The sequence below is a fragment of the Labrus mixtus genome, chromosome 17 (assembly GCF_963584025.1).
Source record: "Labrus mixtus chromosome 17, fLabMix1.1, whole genome shotgun sequence".
Classification (NCBI taxonomy): domain Eukaryota; kingdom Metazoa; phylum Chordata; class Actinopteri; order Labriformes; family Labridae; genus Labrus; species Labrus mixtus.
The window spans coordinates 1140401-1157827 of NC_083628.1; the positions used below are offsets into that span (position 1 = coordinate 1140401).

General features: G+C 42.5%; 1 long non-coding RNA gene across 2 annotated transcripts; it reads right to left on the reverse strand.

Moving 5' to 3' along the window:
- Window positions 1-11387: 11387 nt before the first annotated feature.
- Window positions 11388-12396, reverse strand: LOC132992084 (uncharacterized). 2 transcript variants are annotated; one of them, XR_009676293.1, is made up of 3 exons: window positions 12369-12396; window positions 11944-12035; window positions 11388-11539 (listed from the first exon to the last, which is right to left on the reverse strand). It is a non-coding gene; the product is annotated as an uncharacterized LOC132992084 (long non-coding RNA). The 2 variants fall into 2 exon arrangements; XR_009676292.1 differs by having other exon boundaries at window positions 11393-11539; window positions 11967-12035.
- Window positions 12397-17427: the final 5031 nt, after the last annotated feature.

Here is a 17427-nt window from a genome sequence, read left to right on the forward strand (position 1 = left end):
ATTTTTTCATGAAAATTTTTGAACCCGAAATTTTTTCATCAAAATTTTCAAAATTTTTGAACCCGAAATTTTTTCTTCAAAATTTTCAAAATAGTGAGATGATATTTGACTTTCAAACCTCGTAAATCAAAATCTGGGTAAGTAGCTAACGATCTCAAAACCCATCGTTGGAGGTCAGACAACAAAGGACTACAAGCCGAGACATCCTCCTCCAAATCTGTTTTCACACGTTCACTCTTTAACATTTCTAGAAAATGTCAGGAGCTCTGACCCTGAAATTCTCCTGGTTTACTTGTGCACACTTGTTGCTCACAGCAGGAAGTTTTCTCTAGCTGTATTCAGACTGTCGTTTGATATGCTTTGTGTCCTTAGGTTTTGTTTTTGTTGTGTGCAGAAATCGGCTCCCATACTCACCTCAGAATTTAAAAAAATAAGCTTCTCAGTGGATCACAGTTTGTCCTCACTCGACTGCGAGTCATTTCCTGAAACCAGCGGCCAACCGGGCGTGATTAAACCTTCATCGATTCCAGTGAAGCACCAGTGCTGGGAGTCGCAGCTCCCTAACACACTGTATGAACTCTCCACATGGACCGATGTGTGCCAGAGGCGACACACCGTCATCTGTCACTCTGTCAGAAAGATGGCCGCCGTGCTGCAGCTGATGGGGATATGAAAAGAGGATTTCATCCCTGAAGGAGCTGAGTGAAAAAAACTGTGACAAACTCAGAAACTGGTTTGATTTGCCCAAAACTTGAATTCACACTCACAAACTCAAAGATCAAAAAATGAGATATGTGGTGATTACAGAAGGCCTGTTGTCTGTTTTCACTCATTAATGCGGAGAAATTAAAGTGAAGGCTGCTTCATGTTCTGCTTTTGTGAATTACGACTCATAAAGACGTTATTGTCCGGATCAGGGGGAAATATATCAAGAAAGGAACAATTAGAATAGTTCAGAGACAAACACACACAACCCCCCGCCCCTCCTCCATCATCGCTTCTCTTCCTGCCAAATCATTTCCACCAAATCCACTTTGATACGACATCACAGCGCCCGGCATAAGTGAAGATAATCCCTGACGTTTTTATCATTCAGCCCGCTTTTATTCAGTCTGCACGCCGCTCTGCCTGTCGTGTTTGCTGATAAAATCTGCCAGCCGATGCAAAGCCGCGACGGATCACACATCAAAAAGGTCCGTTTCCCCCCGGAGGGTGACGGAGTGTCAGGATGATGTTCCTCTGTGTGCCCTGGGTGGCAGCTTTATTTATACAACTACATCTGATTACTGTGCTCCTTCACATTTTGGTCTCTGCTGATTGAAACGCCTCGATCCGCTCCTGTTCCCATCGAGAGTGAAACTAAATAAATTAAATTTAAAATTATTCCAAAAGCAAACGGAGATGTTCTACAAAGTTTGAAGTTATAATATGTTAAATTTTTAATTAAATTAATTAAATAATTAAATTAATAAAACTTAACCTGTGTTATATATGTTTTTCTATATTTTTCAAGCAGAAATTTTTTGAAAAATTTCCAAATTTTTGAAACAGAAATTGATTTCATGAAAATTTGCAAAATTATTGAAGACCAAATTTTTTCGAGAAAATTTTCAAAATTTTTGAACCCAAAATATTTTTTCATGAAAATTTGCATGTTTATCGTTGCCATGGAAACACCTGATGTTACGCCAAACTAAAGGGGGCGCAGATGGGCTAATGGTTAGTTCACGCGACCGCCATGTACAGAGGCTGTAGTCCTCAAAGCGAGCAGCCTGGGGTTCAAATCCTCTATCCGCTGTCCTCTCTGTCTAATAAAGGCATAAAAACATACAAAGATGAGCAAAAATGTACACTCAATAATACACATAGGTTATAAATCCCATAAAATCTTGGGGGTCTCGCTGGGTGAGCAAGATTTTGACTGTTCAGTGTTCAACAAAGTCAAGGACGGTCACTTTCTGTGTATCTGTTTTCACCATGTGGATCCTGCTAGCTAACAGTACGCTAGTTTAGCTCTCAGTGTACGGTAACGTTGATATTTTTGTGAAGTTCAGACCCACAATATTGTGATACCAATTACTGGGTAGTTGAAGATTGCTAGGAAAGAGGCAATAAACTGAATATTAAAGATTAATAAAAGGGTGTCCGGGAAGCCCCTTAGGAGAGTAAATAAGGGCTTTCCAGCGATGGGAAGCTACCTTACCTGTTACCTACCTCAGGAGCTGAGGCATGCAGGTGAAGGCCCGTCCCCTTTCTCTAGCTTTACAGCCATGCAATACAACCTTCACAAGACAGAGTTACCGCAACATACGAGCAATGTGATTGGGTATGACTCGCTGGGCTTCCATACAACTTGTTGTCCATGTTATTGATGTTTTATCTCAAGAACTGTAAGTAAACTTAAGTCGCATTGCTGAGATTTACACGACAACAACAAATCTCTGCGGCTCAGAGCTTCAATAAAACACGTGTGAGCGTCCGGGTCGACTGTTAACGCGGCGTGACAAGCTTACAGGCAGAAATGACAAACAGAAGAAGAAGAAGAAGAAGAAGAAGAAGAAGAAGAAGAAGAAGAAGAAGAAACGCTGCCGGGCCAAAGATACAAGGCCAAAAAAACACTCTAAGAGTTTCAGTCATGACATGCTGACTGGATGATTAATCTCATATGTCTGTTTTAATACAGAAAAGCCCCTTCATCTTCCAGAACATTACGCTTTGTTCCTGCTGGGCCACTGTGTTTTCAAAACTTTTTGGGGCTTTCCTGCATTAAGACAGATCTTTTCCCCCCAAAACTGGTTCAGAGGAATGAACGCGGGCCCGGGCCAGGACACGGTTTTGATTTTAACAGCAGCGAGCACAAACACTATAAATTTACAGTCGCAGGAGAGAGTTTTTTTTTTTTAATAGGAACTCAGCTTTTGCAGAGGCAATAACTCTCTCTCCGTCTCACTTTCTGCAGAGGTAGCCGAGGCAGCTGGCAGCGCTCAGTGTTCGTCCTGACAAGGTGCTTTGAAATACCAATCACCGGGTTTATTCAACAGGGAGGGCTTGTAAAGGTGTCGAGTGGGGGAAATATACAACGCCATACTCCCATTTTATTCAGGTAAGAAAAAGCAGAGTGGAGGTCTCAGCAGTGTGTACACCTCGCAGGTGATATAATATATGCTCAGTCTTGTTCTGAGGCCCCATTTATCACAGATGACAGGAGGAGAAAGTGCTTTTTAGTTCTGTTATCCTCGTGACAATCCCCCACTCCCATCTCTGCGCCAACGCCACCCACATGTACACACGATGGAACTGGAATAACCACAAAAGGCTGGATGTGGCCGAGCTGGGAGGAATTCAAGGCTCCAAATTGGCATGAAGTGAGGATGAAACTTTTCACTTTTACCAACAAAAAGTACAACTGTTTTATGTATCAGGTGACTCCTCTGAAGTCAACAACTTCAGTTTCTTCTACAATTCTACAATTCACTGAGCAGACGCTTTTATCCAAAGCGACGTACATCAGAGAGTAAGAACAACACAAGCAAGGATCTAGAAAAAAGGGAACAATGTCAGTAAGAGCAAACGATCAGCTTTGAGTCTGATTGGACACACAGGTGCTGACAGGAAGTGACCAGAGGCAAAGCACAACATTGAGGGCAGTTCTTGAGAGCTCTAATCAGTATAGAAACCATCTTATAAGTCGTCGTTATCAAACAAAAACCATCGTCATTACCATCATCATCATCAATAATATGGAGACCATCATCATTAAGTTAGTAGGTATTCATGAAAGAGCTGGGTCTTTAGCTTTTTCTTAAAGGTGCAGAGGGACTCTGCAGATCACATGGAGTTTGGAAGTTCATTCCACCACCGGGGGGCGACAACTCTGCTTAGATGTTCAGATTTCCTCTCAGCTGTAGCTTCAGCATCGATCTTTAGTAGGTTGATAAAAACAAGACTCAGGATGAAGCAGGCGGCCTTTTGGCAAGAGAGGAGAAACGAGAGATAATGCCGGACTGGGTGTTCATTAATTCCTGATAACGTGCTCCTTGGAGGGTGTTTTCCATCTTGTACCATCGTCAAACAAAACAAGTTTTAGCTCCCGTCTCCTCCTCATGTTCACCTTTCATGTCGTCAGTGTGTGAAACCGAAAGAGTAGCTTTAAATTATCTAAATTATCTGATACTGACGTCGGTAAAAACCCTAATTTCTCCGATCCTTAGAGTTTGTTGGAGGGCGTTCCACCAGTTTGGGGCATCAAAAGAAAATGCAGATTTATCGAGTTAAGTAAAAGCTCGATGGGACTTTAAGAATGAGCCAATCAGAAGAACGGGTCATGTAGGCGCCCGTATTCCACTCCAACACGTCTGTTATGTAAGGTGGAAGTTTTCCAATAAGAGCCTTAAAGATATATAAAAACCAATGAATGATGAACATGAGGAGAGAATGGGATCTTTAACATTCCCATAAACAGGGAAGTCTTCCTTTAGCATGTGTGTGTTTTTACTTCAAAGCTGCTCCTGTTTCTAAAGTTGTTTAAAATCACTAATTTCCGTTTTTCTTTCATTTGAGAAGGATTAAACAAAGAAACCATAAAACACATAAACATTCTCCTTCTAAAGTAAGCTGAATCAGTCGTTAGCTTCAATGTCAGATTTGATTCAGGGCGTAACCTCCAGATGTTATTTACCTCCTTAAAACACATTAGCATGTAATATCTTTACCAGATGTGTCTTTTGAGTACAACTCCTCGATCCCTCTGCCAACAAAACAAAAGACACTCACTGACTCACCGCTCGACTGATAAAAGGGGCGAGTGGGAGTGAAGCAGCAGGAAGTGGACGGTGGGATCTCTGTGTGGAAAATCACGGCATTATCTCCCCGCCGGAAAAAAAAGTTGGTGGTACACGTGGAGCTGGAGGAGGGAAACTGTCCTACTTCAGCAGAAATCTGAGGTCAGCGCAGGAAATATTTCACGACGTGTCAGGCCCGCTCTGCACACGGTGAATAATGTTCGACATGACACCGCAGTGCTTGTTCAGGTGAAAAACGGTTCCCTCCGCAACTTTCTGGGGCAGCGGTAATAATATTCCATCCATGGTTAGGCTGAGTGTGTGAGTGTGTGTGTGTGTGTGTGTGTGTGTGTGTGTGTGTGTGTGTGTGTGTGTGAAATATGGCACTACTTCACATTCATGTATTCATCCTGGAGCGATAAATTAGACCCCAGACATTTCAATCTAACTTCCTAAATAGAGCACTTTGTCATCACAAGCTAACGGAGAAGGGTGATCAACGGAATAATTCATGACCTGCTTACATTTCTGAGCGCCGCCGTGAACCGGCTGACGTGTGTGTGTGATCTCCCCCCCCCTCCCCTCCCCGAATTAGCCGTAAATAATCACCGCAACGCAACAAGACGACTAAACACCGTCTTAAATTACGATAATTCCTCATTCTGTCCAACTTTATGATGTACTGCAGTCCCGTCCCGTCGGGGCTCTAACGGCGTCCTTTATCTTGATCTCTGCCGTCAAAAAAAAAATCATGTGTGAAACGAATGAGTGCGCGTGCGGGTGAGGCTTGTTTGTCTGATGTGACATGATAGATACTCGTTGATTTACTCAACACAATAATGACCTTTTAATTGAGCTCTTCCGTCCTTTGTTACATCAAAAGCCTGACGAGTGGTTTGACATCGCCCCCTTTTTCTCCCTTCCTCTAATGACTGACGGGGAACAAAATGGCCTCCAGGTTTCCTTTAAACTGTCACGACTTCACTACCGGATTGAAACCAGACACCTTACCCTCAGGCCGCGCTCAGACTTAAAGGAGTACAGGAAAAATGTTAGATTGAAGACCTGGCTGAGGAGGAATTTCAGATATTCCTCTCTCTTTTTATTTTTGGGCTTTTTGTGCATTTAAAGACTTAATGTGATTTTTCACACTTAAATGTATAAATCAAGTATCTCCTCTGAAAATAACTCTGTGAGTCATGACTGTCTACAATGGGTGTAACACCCGAGTCCCACTGTCTGTGATGTTTTCAGAGTCCTATCTTCACTTTGTTTACATCGCCCGGACGGCCGGCTGACTCCTCCCCTCGTGTATAAAAGTTGTTTAATTGAGGGACTAGAGAAAAGAAGAATAACATACTGTACTCACTGATTAACTGTGTTTCTAGATCACGCTCATTTCAGGTAAATTTACATGCAGTGTGAAGATACGAGCAGAATAAAGATCGCTAGCATTAGCATGCTAACACAACAATGCAGCGCAAGTTTTTATTGGTTTCATGCTGGAGCTCAAGGGCGACATCTGCTGGATCAAAAAATAAAAGCCTTAAATCCATATAAATGCCTTTAATGGAGAGATAGGACAGTGGATAGAGTCGGAAATCAGGGAGAGAGAGGGCCGCCCGCTTGGAGGACCAAGGCCTCCATACACGGGGCGTGCGCACTAACCACTGCACCACCAGATATTCCTCACTTTTATCTCAAACCTGCACTACAATATTTTTCACTACAGGATATTTGGCTAAATTTTTGTGTTTGAGTTCTAACTTGTATAACTCTTATCCTTCATCAAATCAAAACTGATGAGTCATCAAAACATTCACCCCCCGTACAGTGTGTGTCCATCGAGACATGAGCTAATCACACCTATTTGGTTTTTTGAACCAGGCTGTAAACATGTTAATCTCTGCTGTAAAAACAGGCTTTTTAGAATGGGTGTGTATGTGACTTCCTGTGCTTCTGCATCACAGCCTCTAGTGGACACTCGAGAAACTGCAGGATTTTTTTCCACTTCAGCATCTGCTTCATTTTTCAACACCGGAGGTTGCTGACTGAATGATGAAACCATTTCCCTCCACGATTATAGACGGGGGATGAATCTGGTAAAAATCGCCGTCTTATCTTCCTGCAGTCTGCTTTCGGCCTGATTCCAACACCAACGTAATTAAAAATGAGAATATAAAAGAAAGTAGAGATCCTGGAAGGCGGCTTGATTTTTCTCAGCTTTGAATCGGGGGGAAACTGCAACATGCATGCTCTTTGGTTTGATTTATTTGCAAAGACAGAAATACAAAATAAAGAAAGCAATCTCATTTACCACCTTCCAGTGTTGCCACAGTGTGTTACAGCACAAGTCAAGTGTTATGACAGACTTTGTCTGCTCTGCTGGCATGTCTTAAGGGGGAGCAGAGGCGGCGTGCGGTGTGTGTGCTGAGCGATGACAGATGTGGGACGAACGCTGAAACGCATCGACTTCTCTGAAATGGTGTGTTTCGGGGGTTGCTGCTGACCCGGTGATTATGCGGCTGTGTGCACGCAGACACACGGCCTATGTTTGGTGCAGCTCACTTCTAGGGTTGGTAAATGGTGCGTGGATTCATTCCTGACGTTTATGAATGAGGGTAGCGCTGAAGGTTAAGTAAATAAAGTCATCAAAGTGGGGGGAGCGTGCGAGGAGCGGCCATTTTCTCCTTCCCTTCAGTCGCTCGGTGTAAATAACTTGCGGGGTTTTCTATCAGCTTATCGAACGGGGGGGGGGGAATCGATGCGTGACATAGGTCGTGCTCCGGCGCTCTGTCACAGCTAACTGCGTCTTCTTTGATTTTATAGACAAGTTCAGGATTAATGGGGGATCCACAGCGAGATCAATTGACTTCTGAGTCACCCTTTTTCTCATTAGCCGCTCAGGGAGTAAACACCAAATGTCTCTAAACGGACACATTGAACACACCGCCGACTCCTAGTTCAGCCTGTGTGTTGTTAGGAAGGTTACGTTAACTTACAGCGTCCTCTTAAAACAGGGGTGGGCAACTGGCGGTCCGGGGGCCACATGCAGCCCCCCATCAACCCTCAACGTGGCCCTCAGGTTAATTTTTACACATCAGTTAATTGTAAACATGAAGAAAACATGACAAAATCTGCCATGAAATCATGAAAACAAGAAATATGTCCATAATAATATTTGCTCACTGGTATATCTGGCCCTAATCTGGCCCTTAATGTGACCATCCCTGTCTTAAAAAGTCTGATTTAGTCTGGGGGCGACCTCATCACGAGGCAATCTGTACTGTGCCCACGCACGCTTCACCCCTAAAGTCCAGTTTGTTTGACCGGTGTTAGTGCTCATGCTCGGTACACTTCCTCGGCCCTGGCACGGTTTGGAAGAGGTGTGAGGTGTATCTGAATAACATGACTCAAACTAAGACACAAAGTCAGTAAAGTAGCCGCCATGTCCTCCGTGTTGTTCACCGAAGATTGGACGTTGACTTGACCGAGCGTTCCTTTTTTTTTTTTTTTTTTGAGTCCGTCTGTCTTGTAAACTGAGCACGCTTCATGATCATGTAAAGTCATGCATGTGTTTTATGAAGTCGTTATGAACAAGAGGTAACCATGCTAAGGCCTGGTTAGTCCTGGAGCAGTGTGAGTGCAGACCAGAGGGGGAATGAGGAGGGGGGGACTACCGAGCTTAAAAACGGTACGGGACGACTCGCCCTTAAATGCTGAAACTGTTGCCGTGTGAACAGGGCCTCAGTTTTTCAAATAGACAGAAATATGGCAGGGCATTGTGTTTCCTCACAATTTTTTTCTCATTATTGGCTCACTTTTCCTAAACTCTTTAACTGACACCACGTGAGTTAAACACCTGCCACCAGCTTTTAGATAAATGTGAGGCATGAGCCCGGACAAATATGATAAGGCCTGGGCCTTCTCTTTGCATCAGTTCAAGTGTTTCAAACAGACGGGGAATCGATGGTAAATGATTGCTTAGCTACTGTGTGGAGTGAAGGCTACAGGGAGCGATGGAGAGGTTTGTTTAGCGCCTCCAGGGCTGTGCAGTCACAATCAATTTCCCTCCAGCAGCCAAGAAACGCTCCGATAGATCTCTGAAACACCCTGGAACCAAAAAAGTCAAAGGTAATAAGTGGTTCATGCAGGAGTGGATGTCAAACCTGTAACTGAGGAACTTCAAATAAAAGCCCAGAAGTGTTGGGATTCGTTCTGTCACAAAGACGTTTAAAGAGGCAGCTTTACTTTCTACTGAACTCTGCAGAAAATCAGCAAGTCAAATTGTTAATTTACCTTCATGTCCGACAGATACTTATAACTTTATCCTTCACTTCCTCTTAAATGAACCTTAGATTACATCATACCTAACACACAGTTTAACAAGGGAAGAATGATGATCTTATTTAAATAAAAAAACGGGATGTATTTGAATCATATTTCGCTTCAAAGCAGTCAAACCGCGCTCTCCTTTTTCGGTGCTCTAACCTTTTTATTTTCGAGAACACGGCAGCCAGCAGGCTGCTCGGAGCTTTTGGAAGAAGATCCTCGACAAAAAGCCAAATCTGCAGGGGTGTGAAAAGGAAACGTCTTTGATGTCAGATGAAATTTCACCGACCAGCACGGCACAATCTGATTGCAGGCTGCTGGCCTCCTCTGGCAGCGTGATCTCTGGATGGTTCCGCCCACAGGAGGTGTGTGAGTCCGGATGATTTCAGTATTTGAGGGAACATTTATAAGAAAACTGGAATCTTTGAATATCTCTTGAGCATCGACTGAATGTAAATGCCAAACAGAGCACACAAGAATCTGTGATTCTAGGGTTTTTATAACTATATAGAACACAAATCCACAAGAAGCTCATCAATCGCTTTGTTGAATTTAGATTTCTATTTAAACAAACCAACACTCCACAAAGTTTCTTTTACAAACAATGTATCACTGTTTTCTTTGTACGGATGATTTTGACATATCGAGGGTTACAAAGTGGCGCTGCCAGTTCTGTTCTTGTGGCTAGATATCCCAGGATGCTTAGAGCAGCGAATCAGACGGGTGATCAGGCTCTACCACCCGACGTCCCTGACGCCAAGCCACCACCATCGGGCTGTATCGTCCCCACAACCAGTGTGGACTTCCTGCATCTTATCCCAAAGCCTCTCGAGATAACACTTGTTATGAATTGATTGATTTGATTTGATTTGTTTTGTTTGTTGTCTTGCAATTAAAATATAAAAAGCTTCCTTTCAGAGTAAAATCTACCCGGTAACTAATTGCTGCCTTCAGCAGGTTGTGCACATTTCTGATTCGCTGCCTCAATGAGAGCAGACTAAGTCCATGTCTTCATGTTGGCTTTATTGTTTGTCCATGTGTTGATTGTGTTTTTAAGATAAGAGAACAAAAGGAAACTTGTCCAAAATTAAGCAACAACAGGAAACTGTAATCACTCTCCCACTGTGCCACCGCCTGGTAATGACCGACTTCAAGGCAAGTCACGAGAAGTTTGAAGAGAAGAGCCCGATTGTTTCTCACTGTTTGATCCTCATGGCTCCTCTGCTTCTCTGTCTCCCTTTGTCTGAGTCTGTCCTCTCTTTTCCCACAGATCGTCTGTCCTGCTAACACTCCTCACTCTAAAGAGAGAATCACAGTCTGCATGCCGGCTCCCTTTTTGATTTGAGTTTGCAAACCAAGAATCCAGAAAAGTTCTGTGTTTGCATTTAAAGATCTCTTATCTTCCTGATGTTCTCCTTTCATGTCGTTAGTGTGTGAAACCGAAAGAGCAGCTTTGCATGAGTTTGCAGTCGATAAAGGAGAGTTTCACCTGTCGATAAAAGAGAGTTTCACCTGTCGATAAAGGAGTTTCACCTGTCGATAAAAGAGAGTTTCACCTGTCGATAAAGGAGAGTTTCACCTGTCGATAAAGGAGTTTCACCTGTCGATAAAGGAGAGTTTCACCTGTCGATAAAGGAGAGTTTCACCTGTCAATAAAGGAGTTTCACCTGTCAATAAAGGAGTTTCACCTGTCGATAAAAGAGAGTTTCACCTGTCGATAAAGGAGAGTTTCACCTGTCGATAAAGGAGTTTCACCTGTCGATAAAGGAGAGTTTCACCTGTCGATAAAAGAGAGTTTCACCTGTCGATAAAGGAGTTTCACCTGTCGATAAAGGAGAGTTTCAGCTGTCGATAAAGGAGAGTTTCACCTGTCAATAAAGGAGTTTCACCTGTCGATAAAAGAGAGTTTCACCTGTCGATAAAGGAGTTTCACCTGTCGATAAAGGAGAGTTTCACCTGTCGATAAAGGAGAGTTTCACCTGTCGAAAAAGGAGTTTCACCTGTCCATAAAGGAGAGTTTTACCTGTTGAAGTAGAGTTGTACCTGTTAATAAAGGAGAGTTTCACCTGTCTATAAAGGAGAGTTTCACCTGTCTATAAAGGAGAGTTTCACCTGTCGATAAGGGAGAGTTTCACCTGTCGATAAAGGAGAGTTTCACCTGTCGAAAAAGGAGTTTCAGCTGTCCATAAAGGTGAGTTTCACCTGTTGATAAAGGAGAGTTTCACCTGTTGATAAAGGAGAGTTTCACCTGTCGATAAAGGAGAGTTTCACCTGTCAATAAAGGAGTTTCACCTGTCGATAAAGGAGAGTTTCACCTGTCGATAAAGGAGAGTTTCACCTGTCAATAAAGGAGAGTTTCACCTGTCGATAAAGGAGTTTCACCCGTCTATAAGGGAGAGTTTCACCTGTCGATAAAGGAGTTTCACCTGTCGATAAAGGAGTTTCACCTGTCGATAAAGGTGAGTTTCACCTGTCGATAAAGGAGAGTTGCACCTGTAGATAAAGGAGTTTCACCTGTTGATGAAGGAGAGTTGCACCTGTAGATAAAGGAGTTTCACCTGTTGATGAAGGAGAGTTTCACCTGTTGATAAAGGAGAGTTTCAGCTGTCCATGAAGGAGAGTTTCACCTGTCGATAAAGGTGAGTTTCACCTGTCAATAAAGGAGAGTTGCACCTGTCGATAAAGGAGAGTTGCACCTGTCTATGAAGGAGTTTCACCTGTCGATAAAGGAGAGTTTCACCTGTCTATGAAGGAGTTTCACCTGTCGATAAAGGAGAGTTTCAGCTGTCCATAAAGGAGAGTTTTACCTGTTGATGAAGTAGAGGTGTACCTGTTAATAAAGGAGAGTTTCACCTGTCTATAAAGGAGAGTTTCACCTGTCTATAAGGGAGAGTTTCACCTGTCGATAAAGGAGAGTTTCTCCTGTTGAAAAAGGAGAGTTTCACCTGTCTAAAAGGGAGTTTCACGTGTCATGAAGAAGAGTTTCACCTGTCATAAGGGAGAGTTTCACCTGTCGAAAAAGGAGAGTTTCATCTGTCATAAGGGAGAGTTTCACCTGTCGATAAAGGAGAGTTTCACCTGTCATAAAGGAGTTTCCCCTGTCGATAAGGGAGAGTTTCACCTGTCTATAAAAGAGAGTTTCACCTATCAATAAAGGAGAGTTTCACCTGTTAATAAAGGAGTTTCCCCTGTCGATAAGGGAGAGTTTCACCTGTTAATAAAGGAGTTTCCCCTGTCGATAAGGGAGAGTTTCACCTGTCTATAAAAGAGAGTTTCACCTGTCGATAAAGGAGAGTTTCACCTGTTAATAAAGGAGAGTTTCACATGTCATAAAGGAGAGTTTCACCTGTCGATAAAGGTGAGTTTCACCTGTTGATAAAGGAGAGTTGCACCTGTAGATAAAGGAGTTTCACCTGTCGATAAAGGAGAGTTTCACCTGTTGATAAAGGAGAGTTGCACCTGTAGATAAAGGAGTTTCACCTGTCGATAAAGGAGAGTTTCACCTGTCTATAAAGGAGTTTCACCTGTCGATAAAGGAGAGTTTCACCTGTCTATAAAGGAGAGTTTCACCTGTTGATAAAGGAGAGTTTCACCTGTCGATAAAGGAGAGTTTCACCTGTAGATAAAGGAGTTTCACCTGTCGATAAAGGAGAGTTTCACCTGTCTATAAAGGAGAGTTTCACCTGTTGATAAAGGAGAGTTTCACCTGTCGATAAAGGAGTTTCACCTGTCGATAAAGGAGTTTCACCTGTCTATAAAGCTCTTTTTTAGCTCTTTGCTATTCAATCCTGACTTTTATTGACCATTAAATTATTCCACAATTGTTCTAATTTTGGATCCAGATTTGTAGTTTTATGTGCAGAGATGAGCGATGGGATGTCTTTAGATTAATTTCATGTATTATTTGGATCATTCCCACACTTTGCAGATATTTGCTGGTTTACCAACAATGACCGTACTGTTCAAACACTCGATAAGGCAAACAGCTGCTCCTGCTGTTTCTGTTTTCCCCCTGAAGCCTCACAAACTCTCGCCCTCCTCTCTCCTCTCCGTAGCCGAGCAGACTGTGACCTTGTTTCCCGATGAGCCGGTGCTCCCTCGCTCTGCTTCTTATCACAAACGGGACATTGATGGATGGGTTGGAGGAGCTGTTCTGCTGTTTGGGGCACGAGGTCAAGGCGACAGTTACTTTAGCCCAATGTTATTTTTGTTAACAGTCACCCAGTGCTGATTGTAGATAGTTAACCAGTCCTGTAAAGAGGAGGATTTTCACAATAAAGTGCATGTTTTTGAGAAAAAACTGCTTTTACATAAGTATCAATTTATGAAAATTTCTTTAAATTTTTCTGTGCTTTTGAAGATTAGGAACGACCCTGCAAGACATGTACAAATATCCGCCAGCTCGTTCACATTATGCAGCCATATGCCCGCAGGTTACGAGGGATTATAGGAATGATTTCGCACTCAATTGAGGCCGCAGAGGATTCAGAGAATCAAAGCCCCTCAGACAGTGACTATTTTTGGGCTGCTGCTAATAGTTCTTGTCAGGCGTAATTTTTAAGTACTTTAACCAATTCATTGTATAATTAGGTTAACAAAATTAGCTCATTGCAGAGTCAGTCAGCAGGCGGGAATGCAATAAAGTTATTAACATTCCACATTCATAGAGCCATTAATACAGAGGTGATCCGTCTTTATCACTGTGTTCTTCCTCTGTGAAAAAAGGTAGAAATTCATGAAAGATAAATGGACTCTCGTGGTATGTTCAGAGGACTCTATTGATTTTTTTTTGTATTTTGTGTTTTCAGAAAGAGAGCTGAGAGTGAATATCAAACATGTCAAAATAAAAGCACATCATAACTGAAGAGTATCAGTTGTGTGAGGGACGTTTGGTTTATGTAGATTTTGTTTTTGTCCGGTTCATGTGTTAGCAAGGGCGCCCATAGAGGGAGGGAGGGAGGGGCTTTTTGGGGCCACATGGGGGCAGGGGTGGGAAGGTTAGCAAAAATGTGTTCCATACTAAATTTACACACATTTTCATTGTAAATCTTAAAGTCCTGTTTGGACTTTAAGATTTCTGTTGGTCTCTGATTGGCCCGCTCTGTTTGCAGTCGCAGGGAAACTTGAGTTAAATTCCAGGTGGGCTTGTCCTCGAACGAGCTGCTGGGGTGGGTGTGTCCTACAACTTTGCGGGAATCACGCTAACTTCTGTGTATCTTGTATTTAAAAAAAAAAAACGTTGTGGAGGTTTCGTACAGCCGTCCAGCATCTTGACGTTTAATGTATGTTTTTAAATATGGATCAGCAGATTAGCAGACTTTAAAATCATTTATCTACAATTCTACAGTTCTCTTATCAGACGCTTTATCCAAAGCGACGTACATCAGAGAGTAAGAACAACACAAGCAAGGATCTAGAAAAAAGGGAACAATGTCAGTAAGAGCAAACGATCAGCTTTGAGTCTGATTGGACACACAGGTGCTGACAGGAAGTGACCAGAGGCAAAGCACAACATTGAGGGCAGTTCTTGAGAGCTCTAATCAGTATAGAAACCATCTTATAAGTCGTCGTTATCAAACAAAAACCATCGTCATTACCATCATCATCATCAATAATATGGAGACCATCATCATTAAGTTAGTAGGTATTCATGAAAGAGCTGGGTCTTTAGCTTTTTCTTAAAGGTGCAGAGGGACTCTGCAGATCACATGGAGTTTGGAAGTATACTTTTTATAAAAACTGCTGTGTAAAAATCTTTGTTTGACAAGTTGCCAGATTGTCACGATGTTGTTACTTCACACCTTTCTAACCCGGTGAGTGAACCTTAAAGGGTTTACAATCAGGGAATCATGTGGAAATATGTGACCCGTCCTGTTTGTGCACATGTCAACTACGTGTTCATCCTTTCCCTCTCTGCTCTGTCACCTACATAACGAGAACACGCTGAACACGTCAAAGCGGTCATAGACTTCCCTTAGTAAGGAGGTCGTATTACATATCATTTGTCAGTCTGAAATGTTATCGCTATTAAATGGATATATTTAATACCCAACACATCCATCAAAAAGTAAATACATTTTTCCTCAACTTATTTTATTTGGTTGTCTGTTTGCACCTTATGTAGTTCTCTTTGATGTAACATCCGGTGTTTCCATGGCAACGATAAACATGTCTTGTCTGTCATGGTGGCTGCCACGACAAGACGCGTCCCATTACAACTTTAAAATTACAGATTTCTCTCACTCAAACATATAACAAAGGTTTAGTCCATGTTTAATTAATTTAGATATTTTAGTGTAAAAATTCTATTAAAATTCTACATATTGTATTTTGCTTTAAGAACATTTTAAAGGTCACCATGTTCCTCTAACTCTAACATGTGTCTCTAGTCCGTCTACAAACCCCCCAATTATGAGAAAAGTCCATCCTCTCCGTCTTTTACCTGCTCCACTTTTCGGAAAATGTGTGCTCAAACAGGCTGTTTTGGAGATTTTCCCTTCATGACATCACAAAGGGCAATAGCCCCTCCCCCAGGTGGGTGACACTCCCACAGCTAGGTGTTTGTTCTGCCCTCTGAGTCTGCCTTCTCAACGTAAACAATAGGACATGGAGAGAGGAAGACCGAGACACCCAAGACCTTCCAGAGAGGGGGCGTGGTCAGACACAGCTCATTTACATATTTAAAGGTACAGAAACAGCCTGTTCTGAGCAGGGCTGAAATAGAGGGGTTTATAGACATGATCAAATACAGGATCAGAGTGGATTTAGAACAAGAAACTTCACACACATGTTTTAAGGAGCTCTGAGACTTATTTACACTGAAGAAGAGGAGGAGGATATGTCACCTTTAAGAAATGATTGGTATCTGTTTTGAAAAAAGTTTGGTATTTCCCATCACGATATTTTCAGGGGGGGGGGGGGGGTAGTCACACTGGATCTCAAATAAATGTTCAGATTTGATCTGGTTAAATGTCAAAGATGGGTAATATCGGAGTTATGTGTTGCTCTCGGGGCATTTCTCCCTGTTCTCTATAAAGACGAACATGTGGACTCGTAAAAAACTGCCTTTGCCGTTTGCCCTGCGTCGACTCATCTGCCTGACAACAGAGAGACGGATGACTCGTGACCATGTTTCCACTGCTCGTCGACTTTGTTCTCTGCACCATTACGCTCACTAAAGTGCACTTTTGGTTTTAATGAGGGGTTTGCACACCGCAGACCCGGCACACTCACAGTATCCCTCCCTGTGAAGATGTCAAGAGGACTCCTCTCTTTTGAGGGAAAGTTCCTCCTCATTTCTCAGATCTCTGTTTCATGAGCTGGAAATTATACGACTCCATCCGTCATCCTGAGTACGGTTGAGTTTTCCACATTTGTCCCGATGGTGTGGTTTCATCTCCGACCAACGTTTTGAGTTGAGAAGCTGCTCGGTCATATGTCAAACTATTTTATGTCCGCCCTCATAAAAACCTCACTTTTGAGATTGAACCTCATGATCCGACGCTCATGATTTTTCTGGTGACTTTTTGGATCCTGAGGGCAAAATCTGCGAGTGTGATGCGATCTCTCCTGTTAGACATGGATGACAAGAGTTTGGGCAAAAACCCACCGATTTTATGCTCTTTCTTTTATTCGTCTCCTTATCAACAAAACGTCAAGACAGCACAAGAGAAACATCATGGCCTGCAGATGAATACATCAAACACAAAGGAGGACTGATGAATGTTTCTTTGGATTGTTTCGGACTCTGAGTCAAATTAAATTATCAAATTAAAGATGAAAGATCTTTATGAGCGACTTTTACCAGCAAGCATCAATTTCTCTCCACCCTTTAAGCAATATATCAATATTAAGGCGCATTTGATCGACCACAGGTTATATCCCAGATGGAACTTTTACCAGTCTATCCCCGACTTTTAGTTCAAGGGAAAGTCAAACTCGACTGTTTTTTTAAACTGCGTCACCAGTTTTCCACTTTTTCCCCTGCAATAATCACTTTGGCCACTAGAGGTCGCAGCCTCATCTTAAACATGGGATTAGTGTTTTAGTCAAGACCACACTAACCGAGTTCTGAGACAAGACCTTAGGGATCGAGACCGAGTCAAACTCAAGACAAAAAAGAGTAGTTTTGTTTACTTGAATTGGGAACTACAGAGACCATCATCCTTTGCGCTCGGCTCGCTGCCTCGGTTCAGCGGAAATAGTGGCCACCGGTAACTTACTGTAAATTCCACTCGCTTCCATCAAAAAACAAAGGTAATCCGTGATTATTTATGTGAAATATTTAGCATTATAGTGTTGTTAGCTTTCTGCT